Source organism: Sorex fumeus, unplaced genomic scaffold (assembly GCF_029834395.1).
Source record: "Sorex fumeus unplaced genomic scaffold, SorFum_2.1 ptg000086l, whole genome shotgun sequence".
NCBI lineage: Eukaryota > Metazoa > Chordata > Mammalia > Eulipotyphla > Soricidae > Sorex > Sorex fumeus.
In genome coordinates, this window is record NW_026606143.1 from 24275615 (window position 1) to 24289990 (window position 14376).

Sequence of the window (14376 nt, forward strand, 5' to 3'; positions counted from 1 at the left end):
CACTCACATAATGTACTTCCTTGTTTTTTGTTGCTGCACTGAAATTGGTAGTCTTTAATGTGATAGATTTCTTCATCTATGCTCTTCCTACTAACTCCCTCGGTTTTCTAACAGATTATTTGTGTTTACTTTGTTCAACATTTGGGTCTTTAGTCTTTTCTTCCACATTTAGAAGGGTTTTCAAACATTCCAGTTCTCCTATTATTAAAAAATATACATAAGTTCCTTGTTCACAAGCTGTTCTTCACATCTCTGTTGAGCAGGTTAGGTACATTTGCCACCTCTGTGTCAAAACATTAACCTATTTCCAATCAGCTAAGTTCTAGTTTCTGTTGCAGGTGACGTGGGTCAAGTGAGAAGCGAGGGAGGTAGTCTCGAGGAAGACTACCTCGAAGTACTTATTCCTGTGTACTCAGGGAGCCACGGATTCAGACGGGAGTGAGGAATTGCTCTTTCTAGGAACAGAGTCAGTCCTAACCTCAGCATGGGCATTCCGGGGATGCCGCCTTCCCTCTTCCAAAAGGATTTCATAAGCAAATAGTGAAGCAAACTAGTTTTGTTGAAAGAAATTTACTGAGAGAGATGTGAGGGGGGGAAAGAGAGAGAAATAGGTTTTGAAGAGAAAAGTCAAGCTTCTTCAGAGTGGAAAATTCAGAGAAGGGCTTTAGGGAGAAAGGTTAGATACAATTTCACCAAATTGTCTTGGCTTGGAGTTCTCTGCATACATAAAAGTTAACGGGGAAAAAAAGCCTTAGGTGCTTCAATGTTGTGTTGCTGGTGTTAGACTTGGCCCCCACCAGTGGATGCATAGGGTTCTCTGAGTGGTTTATGTTGAAGCAGGGAAGAGGGAGGCCGCAGCCCTGAGAAGGAAATCTACCACTTCCCTCTCCACCCACCTGTCACCTCGGAAGTGCCTGGGAAATTCAGGACTGATGAGAGTCTGCTGTGAAAATTTAGGACCGATGAGAGTCTGTTATTCTGCCCGGTACAGACCTCATGCATTCAGGAAGTAAAGGAGTGAAGCAGAGCGGTAGATAAAGATAAGTGCTCAGGAGAGAACAAAAAATGGAGAAAGTGAAGTACACAACCTGATCATGCATGTGCAGGCCATTTCCCTGAAGTATGAAAAGATACATCTGTAAAGGGGAGATTACAAGAGGCTTGTGTGCAGCTGTTTGGGGGGCGGAGAGAATAGTAGGAGTTGGAGTAACATAACTGTAAAAATAATCTCCATGTAGAAGGCTCACCAACTGAAAAGATAGAGAAGGATTATGAAAGGAAGATTGTATATATTACAATTTCTGGAAGTTGAAGAAAATAGAGGTGCATTTTTAACACAGATTAAGTCAATGGTATCAAGTAATGAAATATGATAGAGGAAGAAGGAAGAATTCAGAATCAAAGATACAGGCCAAGAAAATTGGATAATACATCTTTTTCTATTTGAAGTGTCAATTTTTTTTAGTTTACAGACAGACCGCACATCCTTGTGTTTATGTGTATGAAATTTAATTACAGAGTTAGCACACAAGCAAATGCTTATCTTTCTGTTCTAACAGTTAATTCATATTTTGTGGGACAAATTATCATTTAATATTAGAAAAATTTATATGAAAGTTAAATAGAATGAATTATAACCTATATTGATATTCTCATAAGTCAGTTCTGTTAAAAATGGAAGTAAGGAGCTAGAGACATAGTCCAGAGGGTAAGGCTCTTGCCTTGCATGCAGCTGATCCAGTTTCAATCCCCAGTGCTCCATGTTGTTCCTTGAGCTCTGTGAGGAGTGATCTTGAGTGCAGAGCCAGGAATAAACCCTGAGCACTGCCAATTATTTTTAAATGTTGAGGCTGGAGCGATAGCACAGCGGGTAGGGCGTTTGCCTTGCACACAGCCAACATGGCTGACCCGAGTTTGATTCCTCCGCCCCTCTTGGAGAGCCTGGCAAGCTACCGAGAGTATTGAGCCCACATGGGTTGGCAAGCTACCCACCTGGCAAGCTACCCACGACGTATTTGATATGCGATATGCCAAACACAGTAACAAGTGTCACAATGGAGACGTTACTGGGCCCGCTCGAGCAAATCGATGAACAACGGGAGGACAGTGACAGTGACAGTGGCTGGAGTGAGAGTCCAGCGGCCATGGCACTTGCCTTACGTACGCCCACCCCGGGTTCAATCCCTAGGGGTTCCTTACCCAATCCCTAGCCAGAGTGATTCCTGCGCACAAAGTCAGAACTAAAATCTGAGTACCACAAGGGCCTGGCCCAGAAAAATAAAAATATACTATCTTATGTAGGTTGGTTTTTTTCAGTGTCATCAGTACTATAGTTATAAATGCCCTCAGAGCATAAATCATATCCTTGTTCTCCTTATATTCAAAATAACCAGCAGAAAACTGATATTTAGTAGTTCTCAAGTTTTTGGAATGTAAGAACAAAGAGGAATCGCTAATACATTCAAAGATAGTCATGGAAAAATGTGTATATAATAATTGCATTTAACTGTGAGTGTTGGTTCTCTCTCCCTGGCTCTTCATTCCCTTGTTTTTTTTTTTAATTTTTTAAATTTTTATTAGTGAAACACCATGAGATACAGTTGTAGATTCACAGTTTTTTGTGCTTGGGTTTCGATTATACAATGATCAAATACCCATCCCTCCACCAGTGCCCATATTCCACCACCATGGATAATATCTATCCCACCCCCATCCCCCCCATCCCACCCTGCCTCTGTGGCAGGGCATTCCTTTTTGTTCTCTCTCTCCTTTTGGGTGTTGTGGTCTGCAAAAGAGGCATTGAGTTGCAAACATGTTCAGTCCATAGTCTACCATAGTCTACTTTCAACATGCATCTCCCCTCCTGGGAGGATCCTCCAAACACCCTTTATTTGGTGCTCCCTTCTCTATCTGAGCTGCCCTTTCCCCTAGAATGCCCGGCTGGCCTCTAAGCTATGGAGTAATCCTCCTGGTGCTGATCTCAGCTATTCTTGGGTATTAATCTCATATTTTGTTACTTTATATCCCCCAGATGTCATTCCCTTGTTTTGATTCCTTGTTTATTTACTTTTTTTCCCAAATTGGCTTAGGTATAACTTACATATTATTGATGCCACCTACTATGAATGTTCAATTTAGTAGCTTTTAATAGATCTATGCAACTGTGAATGTATTTCTGAATCCAGTTTCAGAAGTCTTCCACCATACCAAACATATTCGTCTCCTGTTTACAGTCAGTTCCCACTTTTACTCCCAGCTCTAGGCAACCACTCATCTGTTTCCTATATCTCTAGTCTTTTTTTACCCAAAAATATTTATTTCAATTAAAGAGTGAATTTATCACTTCAGCTTGCTGTTTTCAGAATTCTCTCTTGCAGGCTCGTGTCAGGATGTCATTTCTTTAGTTGCCTAACTGTATTATGCTATATTCTGCTATGTAGATGAATTTCATTTGATTCATCCGTTTATCTTGCTTTTATATAATTACCATTTTTAGGGAGTTTGATCTCTCTTTAACTTTTGCTAGTTTCAGGAATAGTTCCTGGATCCAAATGTCCTTCAACTGCAAGAGAGAACTAGCTTCCTTAACTTATATTAGCTTCCTAGGAAACTTCGTGGTCTTCACACCGGCCTTTTTATCAATTCATCACTACAATCCCCGTCCACCTCATCTTTTCTTTTAACTTTTCCTCCAAGTCAGTTACATTTAACATCTTTTCCCACTCTCCTTAATAGTATCTCATCCCCCTATTTTGTGTCAAATGTTTGATATGTCTACACACCTACTGATTTGTACCTGTTCAATATACCACCAAGAGTATCACAGTTCATTTAAAAAAAAAATGGAACTGCCACTGTTACCTTTTCTAGGGAATATGTGTTTTTTATACCATTAGTGGTAGAATTTTCATTGCCTACAGAAAAATTGAAAAACCTTAGAATTTTCTTTCTGACCACTCCTGGCCCAGCTATCACAGGTGGAGCTCTTCTAAAAGCAGTCTCTAGATGATAATTAGCATGCAAGAAATTTTTAGTGTCTTTGACTTCACCATATGTCCATCAATGGAGTGATAGGAGCAGGCTTTTAAGGAAGGGAGGGGAGGGCTGTATTGTGATATAGTGGCAGAGATGGTTCATGAAACTGAATGGGAGAGGCTGGGCAATAGTACAATGGGTAGGGCACTTGCCTTGCATGCAGCCCACCTGAGTTTGATCCCCAGTGTCCCCTGTGGTACCTCTGAGTGCTGCCAGGAGTAAATCCTGAGTGCAGAGCCAGGAGTAAACCCTGAGCATTGCCAGATGTGGCCCTAAAACAAACAAACAAAACAAACAAACAAACAAAAAGAACTGAATTGTAAATTGGCATGGCCAAAATTGAGGCAAAGGAGGCAACCCCTATACTTTGTCTTGATCAGTGAGAGTGACGTGAGCAAGCTAACTCCTTCAACAGTTCTTGAAAAGATCTGATAGATTAGAACCATCTATAGACTCCATTCCTATAAACCAGAGAAATAAATCCTTCTGTGCTAAAGAGGAATCCCCCAAGTGCTATTAGCACAGCACCTGCTATAGAGAACCAACAGGATTTTCGGATTTAATGATATAAGTATACCTACAAGTTATCTTGCTATATCTAGACTAAGGAATTGAAACACTAGCACAGACTAGTTTTTCCACATCAGAATTAATAGTTTTTCTTAAAAAATTAAATCCATACTCACAAAAAGCTTAATTGTATTTATCATGCATATTGTTTATTGAGTTATGGAGACATGCAGTTTTTCTTCATTTTGATAAACACTAAAAATGTAAATTAAGTCAACTTAATAATAAACTTGAGTGCTCATGCATCGAAAGAAACAACTAAAGAAGTAGCAAAATCTAGTTGTAACTGCTGGTAGTCCATTACTGGAAACTGAATCAGTTCTTAGTGACATATAATCTTGTTATGGATAAATTTATTAAAAGCCAAATGTTTATAACATCTTAATTATGTATTTTCTTTAGGAACTAACATTACTGCTGTAAAAAAAACCTACACTACAGTATAGGAATTTTGGAAACTGACAGTGATCAGTTTTAATTCTTAGAAAGTAAGAATTAAAATCTAATGTGTGTATATGACGTTGCAGTTGAGAGTGTGTGTGTGCATGTATGTGTTTGTTTGTGTATGTGTTCCTAGGTATCAAACTTAGGACCTCACACATGCAAGGCAAGCACTCTAACACTGAGCTACATCCCTGGTTCCCTGCTATTGTTGTTCTTAACCACTGGTATCTTTTTATTTGAAAAGGTAATATGGATATCTTTGGAAATCCAGGACATGGTAATGAACTGAATGTGTTAGGTGAGAATGGTTGGTGGCTACTCTCTTAACCAGTTAGGACTGTCATACACAGTGCCAGAGGCTATGTGACTTACAAAAAGCAGAAATTTCTTAATCTCTGAAGCCTACAAGTCTGTTGAAGTGCCAGAATGTTATGTTTCTGCTGAGGGTCCTCACCTAGATTAGAGATTCTGTCTTTTCCTTGGGTCCTTATAAAGAAGAAAGAGGACTAAGATCTCTCTTAGATTCCTTTTGTAAAAGAACTAATCCCATTCATGAGAACTCTACTCTCATGAACCATTTGTGTCTCAAAGGTCCCACCTCTTAATACTGTATTGAGGAGACATTTTGGAAGGAGATGGATTATCTGTCCAGAACACCTTTCATGGAGGTGATAAATTTGAATTTCCTTTTATCCAACTAGGTAAAGTTGACAAAATGCCATTAAATGTTGTGACAGGAAGTTTGGAAGTGAGGTCTGTGATAGGAGATATATTTTGGGAGTTATTAGTTTACAAATTGCCAGTTGACAGAATGAAAGAAAGCTAGACAGCTTGCTAAGATTGTGAAAACAGGAGAAATTGGTGTTCGGGGATTGGGGCTTGGGGTGTTTATTTCATCATTTGCTCACCTAATGAAAGAGATTGATCCTGAAAACAAGATGAAGGATAGTGTCAAAAGACATTGAGAAGAGGGAGTGTCAACAGTAATGAAGCAAAATAGTAGAAATTACAACGATTAAATAACGATAACAATATTTAACATTTATTGAATGTTACCACTTGTTGATTACTGTTTGATTATTTGGCTTGATCGATTAGTCTTCAGTAATAGTTCGATTCTTCCACTCCTCTCGGAGAGCCTGGCAAGCTACTGAGAGTATCTTGCCCACACAGCAAATACTTGCCAAAGTCTGACAAGCTACCCGTGACTGACGTATATGATATGCCAAACACAGTAGCAACAAGTCTCACAATGGAGACGTTACTGGGCCCGCTCAAGCAAATCGATGAACAATGGGAGGATAGTGCTAGTGCTGGTGCTAATAGGTGAATACTATCATTTTCATCTGAAGGTGAGTAAAACAAGCTCAGAGAAAGTAAGAAACATTCAAATTAACAGTGTTAATTGGCCTTTGTAGGACTGGATCCATGCAGTTTGAGTCCAAGGATTGTATACTTAGCCCTATATGCTTTATTCCATCCAAATTGTCTGAATTAAAACATTTGTTAAATTTTTACCTGAAATGAGCAAATAATTTATCAACCCAGACTGAAGACTGTAAATGATATAATTTCTTCTGCACACATACTTGAAGCTCCATTGAATGTCAGTGTGAAGCCATACTGACTTCCCTGAAGCCTCCAAACTTGAGTCAGATAGGACTCTTGAATGATGAGAGCCATATGAATGAAATAACACACAGGGTTCTACTTGGTTTTGGTGTTGTGTCGAAAAATTATAACACAGTTTTCTTTTAGAGAATTTTTTAGATCTTAATTTAGTGGATTTAAGTGAATATAATTCCATCTCCAGCTTCAGTAGGATGTCTGTGTAAATTAATATTTTATTATACAGTGCTATGGCCTGTTGAACAGGAACTTGGGCTCAAGAATATCATATCAGATTTAGTTATGCATTTAAGACTTGCCCAGAGAGTTTAAGTGAGGCCCATTACTTACACACAGTTACTATTTGAGTTGGATAAAATGTCTTCACATTTAAACAAAATTTACTCCTTTAAAAACTGGAAATCCCACCCTCAGCATAGATTTTTTTTCTTACCTGAAGTGAAAGAAACCAGACAAAAGAAAAGATTAAACTCATCATTGTTTGCAGCAGTGAAATATACAACATTGGTGTATATTCTGTTATAGAAAAGAGAAAGGACCCAAAAGGAGATAAACAGCCACAGACTTTCAGTTATTCAGATCCTATGGAGTTATATAGACAGTACTTAATTCTTATAACAAGAAAATGTGACAGCACCTACAAACTGTTGACATCCTTTATCTTGTGAGCTTAGAGCCAGTACAACACTGACATTAGATACTCCATCTTCAGCCCCACAATCAGTTTACCTCAGTACCTAGGCATCCAGAAACATTCTTTAAAATATATATATATATACATATATATATATAATCGACTTTTTTAATTGAATTGCTGTGAGATACAGTTACAAAGTTGTTCATGATCAGGTTGCAGTCATACAGTGTCACAACATCCATTCTTTCACTAGGGTGAGGGTTTCTTTTTCATCACAACCTCCCCAACATTGGTTTTCAGATTTTTTTTATATATGTCATTCTCACTGGTGTGAGATGAGTCCACATTGTCAGATTGAGTTGCACTACTCTGAATAAGTGGTTATTAACTCTTTCATATGCTTCCTGGCCATGTTATATGCTCTTTGGGGAAGTGTCTATTCATCTCCTCATTTTTAATGAGGTTACTGGTTTTCTTATTGTTGAGTTTTGTGAGTACTTTATGTGTCTTGGATATTAGTCCTTTGCATTGTGATGCAAATATTCTCTCCCATTCAGTAGGGTAACTTTATTTTGGCCTTAGTTTCTTTCACTATACAAAACCTATTTAATCTTATGAAGTCATACTTGTTTATTTTTGTCTTTTCAATCTTTTTCAATGAAGTAAAATCATTGAAAACACCTCAGAGGTCCACATCCTAGAGAATTCTGCCTGTTTTCCTCCAAGTATTTTATGGATTCTAGTCTAAACTCTAGATCTTTAATCTACTTAGAATTCACTATACTGCATTATGTGAGATAAAGAATGTTTCCTTTTTCTTTTTTCTTTTTTTGGCATATTTTTGCTCGAGCGGGCCCAGTAACGTCTCCATTGGAGACTTTGTTGTTACTGTGTTTGGCATATTAGTCTACATAATTTCTATGAAGATTTCATTATGAATGGAAATATTTTATAAAACTACCTTTTTCAGGGCCAGAGAGATATTACAGTGGGTAGGGGTGCTTGCCTTGCACACAGCACACCTGAGTTGGATGCCTGACATCCCAGTGGTGCTGACTTCAGGACCTCTCCTCAGGGATCATTTCTGGCTGTGCTAAGGATACTATGTATGCAGTACTGGGGACCGAACAGCGATTGCCTAGGTATGAGTAAAGCACCATAACCTTTATGCTACCTCTTTAGTCTTGACGTGAAAATTAGTTTTATAAGTAAATGATCAACATGCTTTAATTAGTGAATTATAGGATATTTTTTAGAGTGCTAAAGAGCCTATGGCTATACAACCCTGAACTCGCTCGATCTCGTCTAAAAATTGCTGAAGAAAATTGAAGTGGCCTCATTGTTTTGGGATCACACTAGTGATACTTAGGGCAACTCCTGGCTTTGCACTCCTGGGTCACTCCTGGTTGGGCTCCAAGGGCCATATGGGATGTCAGGAATCAAACCTGGATTTGTCTTGTGCAAGGCAAGCTTCCTATCCACTCTCTTGCCCCTGAAGTGGCCTCTTTAAGACTGAATGAACCGGAATCATATGGTCAGCGTCCTAAAAGACAATATAGGTTTGCAATGTAAGAGGTAAAAAGGAGATTTGTTAAATAAAAAATAATTTGTTAGAACAATTTGTTTTACAGATTATCAGTAGGCTTTATAAAATAATCAAAATAGACTTTATTCCATTAAAATACTAAACTTCACCTTTTTATAATACATGTTTTTCTGAATATATCTACTGAAAAATATTTCAATCTTCAAATATTTTAGCAAAGTCTTTATATACATTGTTGGTATGTCTTTATTTTTATTTACTGACTATTCTGAAATGTGTTAAGGTAGCAAAATTGTGATTCATTAAATGGCTCATTTGAAAATTTAAGGACATTAAAAATTAAATCAAAGAATGACTCTTATTAGAATTAGTTGGTTATAATTGTTCAGATGACAGTCGTTGTTTGGAGCAGTGTATTCCAGTTCTTCATTGGCGCATTGCACCTGAGAAATCTTCATTTAGGAAGTAAGAAGAGAAATGGCATTATCAGCACAATTAGGAATACAGAACCCTTGATGATCAAAATAGTGCCAGAATTTAGTATCTGAAGGATTATTTGGTATATAGGATGTTTTAATGTTTTATAAATTTATCTTTATAAATAACAAATAGCCATTATATAGCATATTGTTAGATATGTCATAGAAATGTCTTCTAAATCTGGTACTTTGCTTTCTTCTCGAACATTGATTGCCAGTTACTGTCCTGGTTCTGTGGTAATTCCTGTTGTTCTGTCTGCAGTATGTTGACATGCTGATTCAAGAATATGGAATCAAGTATCTTTCAGCTTTCCCACCTTCTAGATTCTAAGAATTGTGTGGGAAATTCACTGTATCACTGTCATCCTGTTGTTCATCGATTGCCTCAAGCAGGCCCCAGTAACGTCTCCTTCGTCCTAGCCCTGAGATTTTAAAAAGTGCCACATTTGAGGCTCTTTCAGGGTCAGGAGAATGAGACCCATCATTGTTACTGGTTTTTGGCATATGGAATACGCCACAGGGAGTTTTCCGGACTCTGTCGCATGGGCAGGATACTTTTGGTAGCCTTTCAGGTTCTCCAGAATAAGAACTAGATAATAAGATGTCACACGGCCGCAAATGTGGCCACGCGCTTTTGGGAGCAGGGTTTTGTAGTCTCTGAGTCTTGGCCATTGATGGGATTACACGGCACCGGGGGCAGTTGGTGGGTGTAACGCCTACATACTGGAAGGTGGGGGATCTGGGTGGAGGAGGCCCCAGTCCCAGTCCTAGCAGGTTTGGAGATCTTCAGCTTCTGGGGCTCTGCTCGGGGTGGGGAGGGAAACTCAACCCACCCTCCTCCAAGGGGCCCTGATGCGGACAGCCAGGTGCGGAGGCAGGAGACATATTTGGGAAATTAAGGTAAGGATAACCAATTAAAACCAGTAATCTCATTTTATCAGAAAAATTTAGTGTGTTTTTGTGACATCAGTTGCTTTTTAAATTTTTTTATTTAACTTAAGTACCATGATTTACAAAGTGATTGATAGTTAAGTTTTGAGCAAATAATATTCTGCACCAATCCCACCACTAGTGTCAGCTTCTCTCCACCAGCATTCACATGTTCCTTCCTACCCCTACCCCACTTATTCATGGGCTTATCTAGAGTCTGCAAGAAAAGTCTTGTTCAATTATTAATGTTAATATAAATCAGGACAAAAATGATATTATTAAACTTTTCATTTACCGAACCATAAGACTGGAGGTGATCTTTGGCCAAGAGAAATGGGCCTAAGGCAGCATTCCAGAGAAAGCAGGCAGATATCCCCAGTTCTCTTCTTTCTGTGAAACGGAAAGTTCATTCCCCACCAGACCACCCATCTTCTTGAGAATGTATTTGAGACATAATCAGAGAGGTAAGACCACCCAAACTTGGGCTCCTAAGGGGAAGGAGTTTCCCATCATTGACTAGCTACTCATCTCAGCACACATAGAAAAGTCAAATGGATAGAGTGTGGCTTCATACCCAGACCCACAAGCACTACTTACCATGAGAAGCAGTGCTGGCGGGTCAGGGTCCACTACTACAGATCTTGGCTATGTGTAGCTGTGGCAACTGCTTATTCTGCCCTAGAACCCCTTCAGCAGAGTTTCTGAATGATTCTCATTTGTTCTTGTAGTATCATTTATCCAATATCAGTCTTATGTAAGTTTGTTATAAATGAAATGCTTCTACTATAACGGAGTCAACAAATTTGTGAAATATCCATAAACTTAATTTTAATTGTATGCTATTCATAAATGTGCAAAAATATGTTTCTTTTTAATTTTTTATAATTCACAATTCTACAGATAATTTTCTTGAAACTCTTCTGTTTATTTGGATGATTTTTTCCCATTTGGGGGCCCACATTCAGTAGTGCTCAGGGATTACTTCTGGCTCTGCATTCAGGAATTATTCCTGGTTGTCCTTTGGGAACTATATGGGATGCTGGGGGTCAAACCCGGGCCTCGTGCAAGGCAAGTACCCAACCCAGAATTTATAAGAAAAATATTAACTACTTGGGGGGGAATGTAGTCTCATTGTTGATTTAATTAAGAAATGCCATTCATTCTTCATATATTTAAAATGGTTTTTTTTAAAAAGACACTCAATGTGGACATGTCAAACTATATAATCATGAAATTCATATCATAATATACATATATGAATGTTTTTATATTTAGAGAAGCATTGTTCATTTAGAATGATATTGCACTTTGTCAGCTTTTTATATACATACTGATAAGTCCTTAGATTATTAGTGACACTTAAATGTATTAAATGGTGAATTGGTGACTTAGAAAATCAAATATCATCACACCAACTTTAACAAATTCTGTCAACAAAGCAAGGCTTTGGGATTTCTGAGTTCAAATAACTTTTTTTATTGTGACAATATATTACTGTTTGCTGTGAGCCTTGAGCCCTATCGGTTCATATTTCTCTGTTAATGTGCACTGTTTCCAAGTACTAAGGCCATTCCTTTACATAGGCCAATTCAGACCTTCCAAGCAGTTGCATAAAGGGCAGCTGTCCTCCAGATCTATCATTACTGATAGGAATGAACTGAGTAGCTGGTTGCTGCAAACCCCATTGATAGGGGAATGTAATTCCAAAGTGAAAAAGCCCCCTGTTCTGATGGCTGAGCTGAGATCACAAGACACCAGTGGTCAAGGTGTGGCTTCATATAGAGGACCCCCAGATTGCTTAATAAGCAGAGAGTACAGAAGAGTCAACACCAGCCTCAGGGCTCTCAGGTTTCCCCATCAGCCTCCCTGATCCCTGTGTCCCACCCACATGTTTTGGGGCAAAAGAGACACTTTACCCTCAAGCCCCAATGATCTGAAGCAGCCCTAGGGACTATGAAATGGTGAGCATTGACACCATAAGAATCATAGGCTAGGGAGACTGAATATCTGGTCCAGGTTGGGAAGTGAGGGTCTGTTGTGCTACCATATGAGCAGGACTACAGCGTCTTCTGTTTGTTTCTTCAGTGTCCTGGCGTTTCAGGAGAGAAAAGTAGCCTATGGGGCTGAAGACTTCAAAGGCTTATCGCAAAATTGATTCTGTAGAAAGCGCACATGCCACTCACTGCAGGGCATCCACGAATTCCAGTAAGGCTGGCACCTGAGAAAGTCTGCACCAGAGCACCTAAGCACAAGGTATAGATGGAGAGGACAAGGCCTCTGCTTGGCATCTGAGAGATAGGGCAGCATCTTCATGGAACCCCCCACATGGGGCTACAGTATATGCACCTGTTACCACTGTGCCCATCTGTTGCTAACTGCAAACCCCAGAACTGATGTCACAATGCAACCCTAGGGCCCGTACACCCAATGCTATGAGACATCATTTGGATTTAATCCACCAATAATTGTTCAACGATGGTTTTCCAGTGTAGTTTGTGCAGGTTTGATGGAATTTGGGACGCAGCTGAGGAAAGGCACATAGTAAGGCAACACCTTGAGGGCACCCAGCCTGAGGCTATAGCACAAGCAAACACAAGCAATTATAGCCATCCACTGTTGACTCAGCAAACCCCAGACCTGTGGTCAGAGTGCAGACCTTTGAAGAAATCCTTGAGTACACATACCCAGTGATACCAGGCATAAACTGGGCTTGCTCTCCAATTATTATGCTAAAAGAAAGTTCTCAAATATACAGCTTACAAACCACTAATGATTCAGCACCAAGCTGACCAGAAAGGCCCTAGGAAGTACAGCAACTTCAGGGTAACCAAGATGAAGCCACAGCATATGCAGCCACAACGTATTGCGGCCATCCTCTGCTGAATCTGCAAACCCCAGAAGTGCTATACAAGCATAACACTTTAAAGAAACCCTAAAGCCTATACTCCAATGCCTCAGCCATTAGTTGGTTTATCCATCCAATAGTATACTCAGAAATGGTTGCCCGCATTGTATCAACTCCACTGCAGAAAGCATCTACCACATCTTGTGGCCAACGACTGCTGCCTCAGTCTGCACAGGAACTTCTCTCAGGACTACCCCTTGAAGAATCCCGAGAGCATGCACTCCCAATGCTTCTGCCTTTCTCTCATTAGCCCTTCCAATTGCATTCCTCAGGGATGCTGCCCGCATTGCCCTCATTCCCGCACAGAAAGTAACTACCACATATTGTGGCCAGCCATTTCTGCCTCAGTCTACCCAGGAACTGCTGTCACAGCCCTATCCCTTGAGGAAACCCTGAAGCTTACGCAATGCTCAATGCCTCGGTCTTTAGTTGGTTTACCATGCCAATTGTATTGCTCAGAGATGCTGTCCGCATTGCCCTCCCTCCACAGCAGAAAGCATCTACCACATCTTGTGGCCAGCCACTGCTGCCTCAGTCTACCCAGGAACTTCTCTCAGCAGTACCCTTTGAAGAAGCCCGAGAGCTCGCACGCCCAATGCTTCTGCAGTTTTCTCATTAGCCCTTCCAATTGCACTGCTCAGGGATGCTGCCTGCATTACCCTCAGTCCCGCACAGAAAGCGACTGTCACATATTGTGGCCAGCCATTTCTGCCTCAGTCTACCCAGGAACTGCTGTCACAGCCCTATCCCTTGAGGAAACCCTGAAGCTTACGCAATGCTCAATGCCTCGGTCTTTAGTTGGTTTACCATGCCAATTGTATTGCTCGGAGATTCTGTCCGCATTGCCCTCCCTCCACAGCAGAAAGCATCTACCACATCTTGTGGCCAGCCACTCCTGCCTCAGTCTACGCAGGAACTTCTCTCAGCAGTACCCTTTGAAGAAGCCCGAAAGCTCGCACGCTCAATGCTTCTGCATTTCTCTCATTAGCCCTTCCAATTGCATTGCTCAAGGATGCTGCTTGCATTGCTCAAGGATGCTGCCTGCATTACCCTCAGTCCCGTGCAGAAAGCAACTGTCACATATTGTGGCCAGCCATTTCTGCCTCAGTCTACCCAGGAACTGCTGTCACAGCCCTATCCCTTAAGGAAACCCTAAAGCCTACACTATGCTCAATGCCTCGGTCTTTAGTTGGTTTACCGT